This window comes from Dermacentor variabilis, chromosome 5 (assembly GCF_050947875.1).
Source record: "Dermacentor variabilis isolate Ectoservices chromosome 5, ASM5094787v1, whole genome shotgun sequence".
Classification (NCBI taxonomy): domain Eukaryota; kingdom Metazoa; phylum Arthropoda; class Arachnida; order Ixodida; family Ixodidae; genus Dermacentor; species Dermacentor variabilis.
The window spans coordinates 52,608,500-52,624,413 of NC_134572.1; the positions used below are offsets into that span (position 1 = coordinate 52,608,500).

The window sequence follows — 15,914 nt, forward strand, 5'->3', positions numbered from 1 at the left end:
TAATCCAACGCGTTTATGAAGAAGGAGAAAAAGCTTCTTCCGCACAGCTACTCGTTGTCTCGAAGCCTTCCTTGCAGCGACTTCCAGCGCAACCTGCAGGCACGTACCGAGGGGCGACAGTTGGTTTCAATGCCACCGACGAGCGTCCGCAACGCAGGCCGGCTGTCGGCTGGCGCAGCATCCATCAGTGTGAAGCCGTCTTGCTGCCTGTTCACATCCATCTGTCGCGGCCGACAGTCCAAGTGAGAGCCGCTTGCGCAGTAAAAGACGAGTGGCGAGAGCTTTCCAGACCGCTGAGTCTCTGTAGCTGCGAAACAGGCCTTAGCGCTCCTGGAAGTCGGCCAAGGTCGTCGCGCATATGCTTCCGAGTGGCTGAACACCGTGAGGCCAAGTGGCCATTGTTCGCATACGTCGACACGCGCACGACAGCGCCAAGTCCGGGCTCCCAATTTTCACGTTTTCATTGGCGTGACCACGTTGTCACACGCGGCGTCTTTCGAGACTGCCTGTGCCCTTGAACGATGAAGTAAGCGCACCGTCGCGCTCCGGGTGAGTTCGCCGCGTTGTTACGCACCGTGTGGAACGTGTCCCGTCTGCGGAAAAAGTCTGTCACGTTCGCTTCGCAGTCTGCCCAATCTGTGAGTCAAAGCTGCTCTTGAGATGCTTCGAAATGCGCCGTCGTGTGCGCTGTTCAAAATAACAATTTACTGCTCATAATTACGATGCTAGTTCAAGCGCCATAAAGGTGGCGGGTCGTGATGGTTGAACGGCTAAAAATGTGGCTTTCAGCTAGCGCGAGTACGCTGTATGGTTTATAGTTCGTGGATTTCTCTAGGCCTGCAATAGGAATGGCTTTCGAAGCCTTCCCTGTATCATTCGTTACATAGATGACTTGCGCTCTAAGTTTTCTACATGGCATTGGTTAATGTAAGTGATCGTCAGTTTCTTGACATCCGTTTTTACAGACTGCCATCGAAAAAGGGGCTGACACTGTGAAAGTGTGTCAGTGTGACTGTTTATATACAAGCAACGCAGGTGCAGTAAACATTTCTTGTTTATTTGTTGCACTATGAACTATCGATTCCGTATTAAAATGAACTGTCCGGAAATCGTCACTCTTGAAAAGAATGAAGTGAAAGCCAAAAAATGATCGGAGATGATATTAGCTTTTCAGCTTAGCCTGAGGCCAAGTAAAAAAGAAATATATTGCGTATTCCATGATTTCGTTTCGATAGAACGACTGTGATGGTACCACTTGTGCGTAACCTTTATGTATTCAAGGCCCTGGTGTTATGTATAACTGGAGCTCCAGTCATTACTAGAAGAACGAGAGCAATATTTTGTTTAAAATATAAAGCTCATTTCTGTATTTCTCTCTCGTGCACATAGGCGGTCCATACCATACGCGGTAAAGGGATTCCCCTCAAGAAAAAAAAAAAACTTAAGTTAACAAAAGCAAAACGGGCACAATGCAGATATTCTTACAGTAAGAATCATTGTGTTGTACTGATGTAATTGCTTGATCGCCTTTCTAGCAGGTGGCGGCAGGTTCGTTACAATGAAACCTACTCCCAGATTCACCCACGCTCTCTCATCACGCACGTGTGTCAGTACTCGTAAACGGTATAAGCAAGCAGGGGGACTTACACATCCCGTCGTGTTCATGACACGCGCGTGCCATACGCGTGTTCTCGATATCTCTCGTTTTCTTTGCCAGGAAATCCCGCTGCAGCATACCGTAATATCCGCCTTGTCAGCGCCTGGCACCTGAATCACCGCCCGCGACGGCGACTCGCATAGTGACTCAGGGCCTTTCCGGCAGAGTCGGCGCCAGCACTCACAGTCGTGTGGGCTCAGCATGAGTCGCGATTATGGTTTTCCGCAGCGGCTGCGGCGTCTTGCCCTGCGGTCGATTAGCGCCGGCGTCCACGAACGAGGCGTGTCTATCTGGCGCCGGCGTTCTCTGCCGACGTTGTCGCTGGCGCCATAGCCACCGCGGACAAGGGGGCTTCGTTACTACCCAGTTAAGTTGCGCGGCGGAGCCGCCCTTAAAGACCAGAGACAGAAAACTCTGTGATAGAACGAAATGCATTAACGATACAATGAAACACAGTAAGGCAATAAAAAAATGCCGCAAGGCGCATGAGAACATAAAACGTACAGCTAAAAGAAGAAAACCGACAAATTTATTTGTTTATTTATTTATTTATTTATTTACTTATTCACAATGCCTTACATGCCCATTGTAGGGTATTGAATAAGGGGGGGGGGAAGCATTAATAACATGACAGAAAAATAGCAAAGTGCAACATCGTTACGCAATATTAACATGCAATGAATTCAGGTTATCACGGAACGTTTCACGTTTAGAGATGGATGAAATGGGATCCGGGAGATCGTTTTAATGTGCAATAGCTCTAGATAGTGGTGATGAGTTAAATGCCTGCGTTTGACCATGACTGCGCGTGAAACTAAGTGCGTTGTGAATGCGTCGAGATGCGCGCACAGGAGCATGAAGTGGCAAACAGTGAAAGTTAATACTGTAAATGTACCTGTGAAACAGAAATGAAAGAGCAATGATGCGGCGATCTTCCAATGAATGCAAGGCAAGGTGTCGCTTTATTCGGGTAATGCTCGAATGATAGTCGTAGTTGCCAGAGATGAATCTGGCTGCCCGATTCTTAACGGCTTCCAAAATACGAATAAGATAATCTTGACATGGTGACCATGTGGAGGAAGCGTGTTCCAGTTGTGGGCGAACATAAGTAAAATATGCTAATTTTCGTACATCAGAAGGCGCGTTGTGCAAGTTTCTACGCAGGTATAAACTGCGCAACTGCTGCGTAAATACAGCCGAGAGATTGAGAAGCTTTGGATGAGACAGCTGTTACATGCGTTGTCCACGATAAGTCCGATGATAGGTAAACGCCGAGATATTTGTACAATGGGACAATCGAAACTACGGCATTATTAATCGAATAGTGAAACACTAAGTTAGTACGCTTTCGACTAAACGACATTAACTTGCATTTGTAGGCGCTAAGGGATATCTGGCAAGTTACGCGCCATATATAGGTTAGTTCAAGGTCATCTTGGAGAGTAGAATGATCATCAAGACAGTTAATATTGCAGTAGATGACGCAGTCGTCAGCGAACAACTTAACCGAGGATGAAAGGTTAGAGGGCAAGTCGTTGATGTATATTAAAAAGAGTAATGGACCTAGCACACTGCCTTGGGGGACACCGGACGTGACGTCGCGAAGGTTAGGCGAAATGTTGTTAACCACCGTCAATTGCTGACGCGAAGACAAGAAGTTACGTAGCGAAGACAGTGTTAATGAATCAATACATAGGGCAGACAATTTGGAAGTCAAACGGCAATGAGGTACAGTATCGAACGCCTTAGCGAAATCAAGAAAGAGGCAATCGGTTTGATCGTTAGTGTTCATGTTAAAGTGAAGGTCAGTCGTGAATATGAGATATGAGAAGTTATAATATGTTCAAGTGATTTGCAGCACATGCATGTTATTGAAATGGGTCGATAATTATGGGGCGAGTGCTTATCACCAGATTTAAATAGGGGAACTACATTATCAATTGCTCAGTCCTTAGGCAACTCACCTGATGATAAAGACTGGTTAAGGAGGAGACGCAGAAGGCGACTGGAAATTACAGTACTATTCAGTATTTTAGGGTTGATGTGATCAAAGCCAGATTAAGTACAAGCTTTAAGATTTGTGATGAGGTTCGCGATGCCTTCGGCAGTGATGGTGACTGGAGTCATGAAAGGGAAAGGTTGCTCATGAACAAATGGCACATTGGAACAATCTTCGTGTCTAAAAACGGAGGCGAAATATGTATTGAAAGCAACCGCAGAACCTTCATCAGAAAGCAGAGTTTGTTTTGCATCGTGTATTGTAATGCGATTAGTAGACTTATCATAGGGAGAAATTATTTGCCAGAATTTTTCAGGATTATTTATAATAAGTGAGGGCAAGTCCTGCGAATATTTCTTGGCTGCGCCTAATGCTGTACAGTAGGCATGAAAGCAATCCTTGTATTTATACCTGTAGGACGCAGAATTTTTATGTTTCGCAGTATTATAGAAACGTTTCCTTTTATTTCGTGAAGTTCGAAGCTGTTTGGTAAGCCAAGTGTTCGTTTTATGGTTGGATATAGAGATTAATGGCATATACTTGTCAACTAACTCTAAAACTTTTTGTTTAAAAAGAACCCAGTTCTCATTCACGGTCCGTGAGGCAAACGGCAGAAAAGGTTCGTTATAAAAAGCTTCTGGTTCGGTGTTGCATCAATCGTAATTACCATGGTTATTACCCCGAATAGTTTTAGTCGCTGTACCAGTACGAGTTAAAAATAAATTGATTTGGAAATTAAGGAGCTGGTGGTCGCTAAATCCTTCTACGTAAGAAATAGGACCAGTAGTCTCTGGTGCAGTCGTTAAAACCAGGTCCAATATGTTAGTACCTCGGGTGCATGGGTTAACAAGTTGTGGTAAGTTGTAGTATGGAGTTAAATCGAGAAAAACTGGTGAGGCGCGACATGTGGTGGACATGGCAGACCAATCAATGAGCGGATAATTGAAATCGTGAAAAAGGTATATTACATCAGCTGAATATATATGTGTAACTCGCTCTATGTTATCACGTAGTTACCTAGAAAACGAAGAATCCGCGTCCAGAGGGCGCGTGTGTGTGCGTGGGCGTGTGTGTGTGCGTGCGCGTGCGTGCGTTCGTGTGTGTGTGTGTGTGTGTGTGTGTGTGTGTGTGTGTGCGTGTGCGTGCGCGTGTGCGTGCGCGTGCGCGTGCGCGTGTGTGTGTGTGTGTGTGTGTGTGTGTGTGTGTGTGTGTGTGTGTGTGTGTGTGTGTGTGTGTGTGTGCGTGTGTGCGTGTGTGCGTGTGTGCGTGTGTGTGTGTGTGTGTGTGTGTGTGTGTGTGTGTGTGTGCGTGTGTGCGTGTGTGCGTGTGTGCGTGTGTGCGTGTGTGTGTGTGTGTGTGTGTGTGTGTGTGTGTGTGTGTGTGTGTGTGTGTGTGTGTGTGTGTGTGTGTGTGGCAATAACAGGATATGTAAGAGAAGCCTTGAAAAGTTCATTCGGAAACCGAGCTAGCAGGCCGATTACGAAACCGTGCTCTAATAAAGGCAAGGCAACAAAGGTAGGAAACTGGAAGACATGTGCGACATAAGCAACACAGATGAAAATAAATAGAATAATTGCAGTATTCATGCGAAGCAAAAAAATTTTAATGCACACTGTTTGAAATATATTAGGGTTCGCGTTCCTCTGATACTAAGTCGGTAGGATCCCTCACTCGCATCGAAGTTCCAATTGAAAAGCGTTTTCTTTCATAACAGGCGCTTGCTATTGGCCGTCCACTTTCGCTAATAACATGTCGGACATCGCGATTGGCTAACAGCGGCTCTTACAAATAGTTAAAGCGCGAAGCATTCGCTGTTTTTTTTCTTTCTTCTTTGTGTTTTATCCAAGCTGGCGAGTGTAAGCTGTTCGCAAGTCTATTTAAAAGAAGGAAACAATGAAAGGATAGGAGGTTGACCTGGGGCCTCATTGCCGTTCACTCATTTGCAAAGATGTCCTTTCGAGCGCACCCCACATCAGCATTATTTTGCCGTTGCGAGGTTGCCATGTGCGTTGGCAGAATGTGTTGCTAGAATCTCTTGACGTAGGTTGAGAAGAATGTTTACCAATGGGCCAACTCCGATATTCCCGATTGAAATACACGTGAAACGCAAGAAGTACTATTATTGGACCACCGCACCGAACCGATTTGGATGATATTCATTGCAATAAAAGGAAAATAAATCCTGCTGACTGTAAGAAGCAAAATTATAATTTAGAGCTTCGAAAAGTTGCGAATATTGCCGGAAGTTGCCAAGCTAAATCATTTTTTTTTTAAAGAGAGGCAAACACGAAGTTTACAAATTTACAACTCTGCACCAAACACAGCTAGTGGAGCTCTGTAAGCTGCAACTGTTAGCTAATGTGAAACTGGCAGCATCTATATACGAATTAAGAGTTTATGTGTGTGGTAAATAGTAAGAAAGGAAAGGTAAGAATGTGAAATTTTTAGGCTGCTTATAAGCGTTTTGCAAAAGTTCTGCTTACATATCAGTGGCACATTACAGAGCTGTGTATAATAGACCGATTTTTTCCGCTTTATCTCTCCCACTAAGTGCTGTTTTCAGAATTGTGATATCACTTATATTGCTGCGTTTCAGGGTTGGAAGCTCGATACTTGTGCGTTCCTAAATTTAATGATTTCCAAGTTTTCTGCAATAATTAATGGCAAGTATAAAAATATACGTCACGCAGTCGGTAAATTATAACTTTTCCTTTTAAATTACACAACCTAGTCAAATTTGGTGATGTGAATCCCAAAGGAAGCGATTTCTCCGTTATCATGTAGTTAAGATCTCCTGAGGTAATGATTTCTCTTAATGCATGCCGCTGAAGTAGGTGACCCTTTTTTACTATAGAGGAAAAATTTCCCTGCGCATGACTTATCTGCCCAGTTACGCAACAGGACTTATCGACGGGACAAGCAAGGCGACCAGACTTAGTTTCTTCGTGCTGTGGTATGTTATCATATACTGTGTGTTGTAGTGGTTGACGATAGATTTGTGCGTCTTTTTTGCACTTTCTTGGTGTAGCTGTCCATGCTTGCCTTCGGAAATCGTTTTGTAATCACCAGGAAACTGCGCTTACGGTTGCGTGGGCACATGTGCTTGGCGTTTCTCACACAGCGGCATCCGCTTCCCTTTTGTCTGCACCGCACGAAGCGTGTTAGTCTGCGCGGCCTCTTGAAAAACCAGGCCGTGCCCCTTGCAGTTAACATGTTTCTTTCTTGCGCTTTTCGTAGCGTCGCCTTGAGTAATTAACACAACGCGCACCATGGCCACCAGTTTGCGAAGTCATTGCCTAGTCACGTCAACATATTTCAGTGGACAAAGGAAACGTTTTTAAACTCAACAGCGCCAAATGGAAACAGGCTGTAGTAGAGCATAGAGCGATGCTTACTAAAATATTGTAAGCGGTGTCTGACTGTAATAAAAAAAGATGTCAACCTTCGTCAAGGTCACTTCTTCACTTACGATGGATCTACAACAGATGTTGATTCCTTTTGGCGCAGCCGGCTGCTGATTGTCGCAAGTGAATGACGAAGAGACTTACAAAAGAGAGAGCACATTTCAATTTAATGTCAAGATTACTTTCTACGTTAATGACTTTTTATGTGATTTGCTGTGAAGGGAACTACTTTAGCTTGATTAGAGGCAACTCATGCTTATCAACCGTCGTGCACTGCATCTACATTGCGCATGATATGTATAGATTTGCAGATTTGTGTCGCGCTTTTAGTGTTAGCCTTGGTTTCTATATTAAATGTCAAAAGTATTGATTGCGTGTATTTTTTGTTTACATAGTTTCCTCGTTTAGTGGCTTTCTTGTTGCAATTTTGGGATAGCCGGGCACCTTAGTAACCAAGCTTTCTATACAATCGCAGTTAACAAGCAAAGAAAGAAGAGCGCACTCGTCGTATGCAAAGTTCCATTGACAAGTAGCACATCACAGTGTTGAGTTCAGAGATGCATAGTTCCAGAAGTACACAGCGTAAAATCTTTTTGTGCAAAGAAAGAATGTTTCATGAGAGGGTAGGTGAAGGCGTTGGCTGAATGAGTGTGCCTCTGGCCTGCTACTACAGACCATATGTGGGAAATGGTAGGCATAGAGAAGTAAAAGGTGAGAATTGATCATGATGAAATGATACAGTGAGCTAAACATCTGCTGTCCGACGCAGTACATATGAAATGTCCTCGACAAGTTTAGAACAACGATCCTGTATATACTCAAACTATAGAAAGGCCATGTCACCAGTGTCACAAGAAATAAGTATAAAATAGCATTTACTCTGCTCAGGTCAAACTGAAAATTTACTACGGCAGTGTCGACAGGAACTATACAATCACAAATACTACGCATCAATGTCTAGTTATAGACGCGTACATTTATAGGTGTATATGTGCCTTTTTATATTGGTTTCCAGGTTGTCGGAGAGTCTTATGAAGAAAAAAGACGGAAACCGGGAAATAGAGTGAGACCTAAAATAAGCCAGAAAAAGAAGTTCTTCAGGAATCATGACAGTGAGTTTTGCACGAAATTGGCATATTTCCTGCAATGAAATAGCACGCGTGACAAAATATTTATAAAGAAACCGCGACAAGTGACTACTAGAGATTTCGCAAATGATTCGGCTGAAACTACAAGTCCTAATTCGCTCACAATAAACGTTACTAGTTCTCATAGCAGGAAATTGAAGGAGAAGGAACAGAGTACAACACAATAACTTATGGTTCGCCAACGGCAACCTAAAACAACGTACAGAAACAGGACATCATATTCAGTTGTCACATATATGACAGTCATTAAGAGACTCGAAATGCAACAAAGGAACTATATTTCGATTCTGCCTTTCGTTAAATGGACTGACAACTGGCCAGAATGTGTTGTGAGACGTTCATGGAAATCAAACGACCATGATTTATAGTGATAGAATCCGGCAAGCTGTTGGCAATTTAAGTAGAAATTATAATTTTAAATTGGGAGCGAAAGTCTCAAAAACCAGTAAGTGGCGAGGCCTGGTGGTGAAATATTGGTGCTTCGGTTGTGTTCTATGGGATTACTGTACGCAAATCGACTGTTATTAAGTACAGAATAATTATTTCTTGAAATTGCAGTTGCTATATATTATTAGACACTCGCGCTTTATTCCATGCTGCGTAAATCAAAAGCGCACGCATGGCTATGGCAACACCCTAAAAAATCACGTGTAGAAGCGTCCTTTCGTTCTGGATCCTATTGGTTTCGTTTTGACTGGTTAAGTACCAAAGCAGTTGGAAACCACGAAAACACGTAGCTGTTGTCGCAGAAATACTTTAAGACTTCGGAGAACATGAATCGCAGGAAGAATTAGCGCTTTCTCACAGCTACGGCCGCACTTGCCTGCTTTACGAATGGCTCGCGTATGGAGAGCATAGAACGCCTACTTCACTTCAGCCGCGGGTTGGCCCGGTATTGTATTATCTTCGGGATCGGCCCAGTTATGGGGAGTGCTTAACGCCTGCGTCACCTTCTCCGCGGGTCGGGTCAGCATTGCACTATCTTCCGGATTTTTTTTCTACACGCGGACACAATAGCGGGGAAAGCCCTCAAGCACCTTGAGAAAGCCCTCAACAGCTTCGCTGTAAAAATGTACCGCTTTGCTTTCCGCGTTACCACTTCACAATAAGACACACTGACCGGCAAGTTTTCCATAGCATTAAAAGAACAGGCACCATGAAAATTTGCTGTCAGTCTCTTTAAGAATTAAAGAAAATTTACGTAAGGCCATTTTATGAGATCAGCAATTTTTTTAGTGGTCAGGGTCTGCATTGACGCAGCAATTTGTAGGCTAGAGTGGCTATAAAAGCATAGGGCCTGGGAATCGTTTCAGTTGACGTATTTTTATCGAAGGCGGTTTGTCGATTATAAGCACCTCTAACGAACAAAAGTAAGTGTGAATATATAACACATATTGAAAAGAAGTTCTTAAGTTGAAACTGTTCATAATAGCAGGTGACGGCTAATTGTGATGCGGGACGTATTCTTAACAAAGGTGGTCGGTCCAAGGCAGGTGGCTCTTCTGAAGGAAAAGCATTGTGAAATCCGCCCCAGCATGGTTCGTAGCTAAGATCGTAGCCGAGTACGGCGAAGGCACGTTGTAAAGCAAATTAATAAAATCTGCGAGGTCGCTGCATTTCAGTTTGACAGAGGTACTGGAGAACGTTAGTGTATAGCGTAGCACAAAAACGCCAATATTTATACGCCCCACAGATGGTTTCATGCGCAGCTGTAAAATTTGGGTGAAATTCACGAAACTTTTCGTTCGTAAGTGGTCATTTACATAGGACTGATGCCTTCGCTTATGATACATCGAACATCAGTATTCGCTGGAATTTGCTCTTAAGAAAATTCTAGTGTCAAGAACGCATTGTGAATATCGGTCATGCACCTGTATTGAGAAAAAAAAGTAGCTTTTACGCCATAGCTGTTCGTAATAACGGCCGTGAGCCAATTGTGATGTCAGACGCATAATTAGCGACGCAACTACAGCGGCCGGCCAATAGCAAACTGCACTTACAAAGAAAGAAAACTCCCTGAATTCGTCCCTTGAATCTCAATAGTCCACGTTCGCCGTGTTCGGGCAACCGGTTTTCAAGAGTAACGCTTCGTTAATCTGAGGCAACCAAACATAAGCCTGCCATCTGTCAGAGGAATGGTGCTTACTTCATTGCAATAACAATTATATGGGTACTCCAAGTGAATGTTTGCCATCGCTGTGAGGTTCGCTATATATTTAGGCATATGTATGCAATATGCCATGCCATGCTGTATGTCATAGGGTATAAGCTGGTTATATTGCCGCACCATTCTATCACTAAAGTTGATCTTGCCACGTCTTACATTCTTCACAAAACTATTCCTCAGAATTTCGCGAACGGCGCGTCAAAAAAAAAAAAAAAGTCATGAAACACACCGACAGCGCATGCCTTTTATATGAAATCTTCTCAGACTTAAATATTAAAAGTGGGAAACAATAACAGAGCTCAAACCTGAACATCATCATCATCATGATGTTGATGATGTTCAAACCTGAACACGATGTAGCTTTATTGGCGCGACCCTGCACTACCTCCGGGATCGGCCCAGGAAGAAGGTTCGAAAATACCCAATGCGGAAAAGTGGTAGTATGTTCACTAAAAAAGACGTTGGCTTTAATTAATAAACATAAATGAAATGGTGAGGTGGCAGGATTCAAACAATGACCCCTAGCACAACAGCTCATTTTTTACTTTGTGAGCTTACGTTTACTTCAATTCATACTGCCACTACAGCTACGAGTCTTAGGTTTCGTTTAATAATCTAACATGTTGTCGTCGGATTCATTTCTTCCCAGTTATGGCGAAACTGATATTTTTTCTTGAAAGCCAGACAGAGCCAGCTGCGAACAGCTAGTGCAAGTTAGTCTGAAGCAGCTGCTCATTTCATCGACGGAAATCATGATACGCATACATAGCGAGCCATCTTTAAAAAGAAAAAGTGGCTAAAGGCGGATAACAAGACAAATAAAAAGAGCAGGTGTTGCACTGAGAGAAAATTGCTTGAAACGTGCGTAGTCTCTGGGTTAATTGAGCATGCGGATCAGGCCACATCTTGAAAGCTGATATAAAAGCGTGTTATTTGTCGCGATGATCTCATATTGCTGGCAAACGATTTGTTTGATATAGTGTGAAACCTAGTGAGAAGTAATCGTAATCATAAAATAAAACATATGTTATCTTTATCGATTTGTGGACTGCTCCAGATGGGCTGGGTTGGATAATAAGTAGTTATAGGACATGTGTTCAAACTATGAACGCATAGAAGGGAGTGAACTCAGTAACGGAAACAGCTTTACTGCTTTCCTTTGACTATAGATAGATTGAGGTTGTTTATCTGCTTGCATAACCATCAAGTTACGTAAGCAAACAGTATCGATTACTTTATTTCCAAGTTCGTCGTTTATTATTATTTAATGCATGATCTCTGAACACCTTTAAGTGAAAGCCCCGAATACGAAAGTCGTTGTTCATGTGGTTATGGTGCTTCTTAATACAGGTTCTTCGTAGCACGGTTCTTAGCATGCAGCAGCAGAAGCCTTATCTATTCGTAGCACAGCTGAGAAATTGACTAGCGGCTTTTCTTCAACGTAAATTGGATAGCCAAGTAGTTAATGTTAGCCCATATTCACAAAACCCTCTTACATTATAACTGCTCGTAAGAGAACATTTCAATTTATCCTGATGGGACATATCAGCGAAGCTGGTCAGCCAATGGCACAGCGCACTTTCGAAAGAAAAGCTTCTTGAATTCGACCCTTGTTATTCTGTGGTGTTAGTATTCCAACTTTTTTATGGATTCGAGAACTTAGGTCCCGCTTCCAGAGCTACCTTTCTTTTTTTTCTTCCGCACTGATATCTAGGTTTGGTTCGACTCGTGCAGTAGCGTTAGTGCACCACTTACTGGCAGATCCGACAAGCCCGAACGACTCTTTATTGGACCACATGGACCAAATGCCGAGTGAATATACCAAAGAACGGGCTACCAGATCGTCTGTTAGGCCGCGTGTGTATACCACGTTTGGTTCATTAGGCACTAAGGGGATTCCCGCTGCGCGATTATATGCTCAATGTTCTCTAATTTATTGCCCATTCCAGGTCACGCAGATAAACCATGTAATTGCCGTCCATTGCAGATAGCAGCTTTTCAGGACTATCTCCCGTTGTCACAGCAGTGCGCGCGCTCTGCAGCAGGCGCAACATATACTCGCATCGTCTTATCTTTCCCAACATCCAGTTTTCGGAGTTGTGCTTCGGGGAGCCCGATAGGGGGCAGCATGGCACGCCAATCGAGGTTGTAACACTGCAGTGACGAGCCTCTGTGCTACACTCACACCTATTCTTCCTTTTCTTCAGTGTTGTTCTCCTGTTGATGTTTACGGTTTTGCTTTGTTGTTGGCCATTGCCACTGTAGCCATTTCTCTGCTGAGCCTGCAGATTTTTCTGCGAAATGTGGTAGTGAGTCCTACTGTCTTCAGTTCTTGGGTGCCCTAGATGGTGTGTCCTCCTACGGCAAGTGCGAGGGGCGCCTCCCAAGCCCATCTCTCCCGTGTTAGTTACGACGGTACAGCGGGTCTCTTCGGGGGGATGGAGTCAGGCCTATACTTAGAAGACATTTCTACACGATGTCTAGAGCCTTCTGAAGGCTATTTTAAGGCGAAAGCCTTTCTAGGCTCATGGTGAAGTTTGCGTCAGCAGACCTGACCGCCGGATTGTCCGCCGAAGCGTCATCACGCCATATGAAAACAAGTTAAAGAGAAATTAAAGAACGAAAACCGATTTATAGTGACAGTTAGTGAATGATAACGTTATAATAGAGATCGACAGAGGTTAATGACTAGTAATGACTAATAATGACCACTAATGACTTGTAGTGACTACTAATGGCTCCGAAATGACCAATATGTCTAACGAAGGCTGGTAATGACTACAATTGATTAGATATGACTAGAAATGTCTAGTAATGAGTAGTAATGACTAAAATGACTACTAATGACTTTTAATAACTACTAATGACTACGAAATTACCAATATGTCTAACAATGGCTTGTAATGACCATAATTGATAACAGAGGATTAAAAATGCTTACTAGTGAGCAGTAAGGACTAATAATGACTGAAATGACTTGTAATGACCAGTAATGATTATGAAATGACCAATACGTCTAACGACAGCTTGCAACGACTACGATTGATTAGAAATGACTAAAAATGCTTAGTAATGACCAGTAATGAATAATCATGCCGGAAGTTGCTTGTAATGACTACTAATGACTACAAAGTGACCAATATATCTAACGATGGCTTGTAACGACCACAATTGATTACAAATGACTAAAAGTTTTTAATAGTGAGCAGTAATGACTAAAATAAAGAAGAGAAAGAGAAGAGACAAAGAGAAAGAGGCGTATGATAAGGGGATGTAGAGGAGGCTTTCACCGTTCACCTCTTAGGAGAGATCTTAAGAGACCCTGTAATTTTTGCTGTTGTGGCTGGTTGTCATAGATAGTACAGAGCGAAACTTCATCTGCGCGTATGGTGGAACATGAGCAGGGACATAATAAAGCCAATTACCGGCCTTCCTACAATAGCATCTACCAATATGCAGATTCAGTAAGCTCAAGCGAGCAATATAGCTGACTTACTAGAGCAGAGGAGGCCCAGAGCTTGTGCACGAGCATTCTACATGAAAGACTTGGAGCAGGATGATGGTCCTTACCTCTCGCAATAGAAAATATCGTGGCTGAGGGCAACTCCGAAAGCAGCGCCACATAGAAATCCTGCTGAATGACAGCAACTGGCCTGCAGATGCTCACATGCAAAATGTGAGCGCTTGTAAACAGAGTATTCATCACGTGTATAGCGATGCATCAGTCCAAGACAAACACAGAGGCGTTGCGGAGTACCCTGACACACTTGGCATGTACGAGAGGTACAAGGTCTCGAGTGGATGCTGTTACAATTGGCCAACAGGGCAATGACCTTCTAGCCTCACCTTCCCCGCTTCGACGAATCGCTTCATGAAGCGAACAAAGCGTCCTCTTCGGACAGGCGTGCGGCGTGAGTAAGGTGAGAAATATTTGGCGGACCGAGTATTGTTTGTAGGTTCACTGCCGCCATCACGGACCAATAGGAGCCAGAAAACTCCTGGAAAGGGTGTTCTAGGGCCTTTCTTCAGTACCCAGGCAGCCGCCATGGTCGTTTGACAAACGCCCCAGCTAACTGCTGGGTCATCCCAAAAACCAAAACACGCCAGTTTGAGTCAAGCGTGACAACCCCTGTCTACGAAGCTCCCCTCCTTTCTGTTCAGTGAACAAAGATGTGGGAGTGAGTGTGTGAACTCTCGCCCTCAACACGGGTCCTTCGACGACTTTGGGCGCTCCGATTGGACGAAGGCTGGACGGCAGTTTTCCCCTGGCCTAGGGATCTATGCAGGACAGAGGGGGTTTAAGCAGACGTTTTCGGCTCCTCCTTGTGATTCACTTCAGTCATACTAGACTGATGAGATGTAACGTTCTCCACTCTTCATGTAGACATTGTAAATAAAGACCAATACTCCTCGTTCTCAATAAGACCAAGTTCCTCCCTTCAACAACGTCCTTAGCGTCGATGAGTTGGACGACGGCATGGGCCAGCTACCCCTTTTTACATGCCCGACCCCAACTCTTACAATGGCCAGACCACAAGTGTCCACTTAGTCTGGAATCACTGACAGTTGATTACGCGCTGCGCTGTAATCATATGTACACCGACGCACTTATACACCAATTCTGCTGAAGCTCTAAGAGAACTGGGACAAGTTTGTAGAATAACACCACTCACGCAACAACTGCACCAACGAGCTTGGTTAATTAAATATGAAGGCATAGACACCTGGACCTTCTGGGTTCCTGCACGCAGCAGCATTCAAGGGAATGGAGAAGCGCGTACCCTGGCCACAACGCTACAAAATCCAAAATAAACGGAAGAGCCACGCTACAATCTACCCACTGAACGTAACTACCAGCCCTAACTAAAAGAAACGAAAGAAAGGCGCAGGCAGACAAAGAAACAGCGTTGTTACATCCTGTCAAGTCCCGCTACCTCCAGGCTTCACACGACGAGACCCCGTCGCAGTTACAAGAGTAAGAACTGGGACAGCAATAACCCCAGCTGTGACATGTCGATGGCGACAAGTACAGAGCGTTCCTGCAGCTAATATGCCATGAGCGAGAGAACGGTCGAGGTGCCCCGCACGTGGCCTTCAAGCTACACCGCATTTCAAACATATCTTGTGCAAGTGCCGAGAGTTGGCAGCCCAAAGGCAGCAACCCCACCAGGGACTGCCTCCCGGTGGCGCAAGCCACGAGAATGTTGCGCATGGAACAGCGAGCTCTTCTACGGGCGCTCCCTTAGATATATAAGGAATAAAGAGTTTTATGAATTTAAGTAATACCTAGACTCCTAAGCAAAATTACACCCCTTGGGTCGTATTTTGCCACACAATGATAATCGTCATCTTTCTTGTGCGCATTTCCTTTCTTTAACGCTGCGAGCCCGGTACTTCCAAGTCACGAACGGCATGCGCGTTATCAGCGTGACAAAGCATTCTCGACAGGAAAGTAGCGAGCGCAGCGTCTTCAAGAAAGGAAACGCAAGGACGACAGATGACGATTATCGTTGTGTGGCAAATATACACCCTAAAAGGT

The 15,914-nt window shown here is 44.1% G+C and overlaps 1 protein-coding gene across 1 annotated transcript in view; it reads left to right on the plus strand.

Annotated features, from left to right (window-relative positions):
- The first annotated feature begins 227 nt into the window (after window positions 1–227).
- LOC142583529 (uncharacterized) overlaps window positions 228–15,914 on the plus strand; it is a 383,537-nt gene continuing 367,850 nt past the window's right edge. Inside the window, exon 1 of the mRNA XM_075694017.1 lies at window positions 228–638. The gene's annotated coding sequence lies outside the window, so the exon portion shown is untranslated. The remainder of the gene's footprint in view (window positions 639–15,914) is intronic.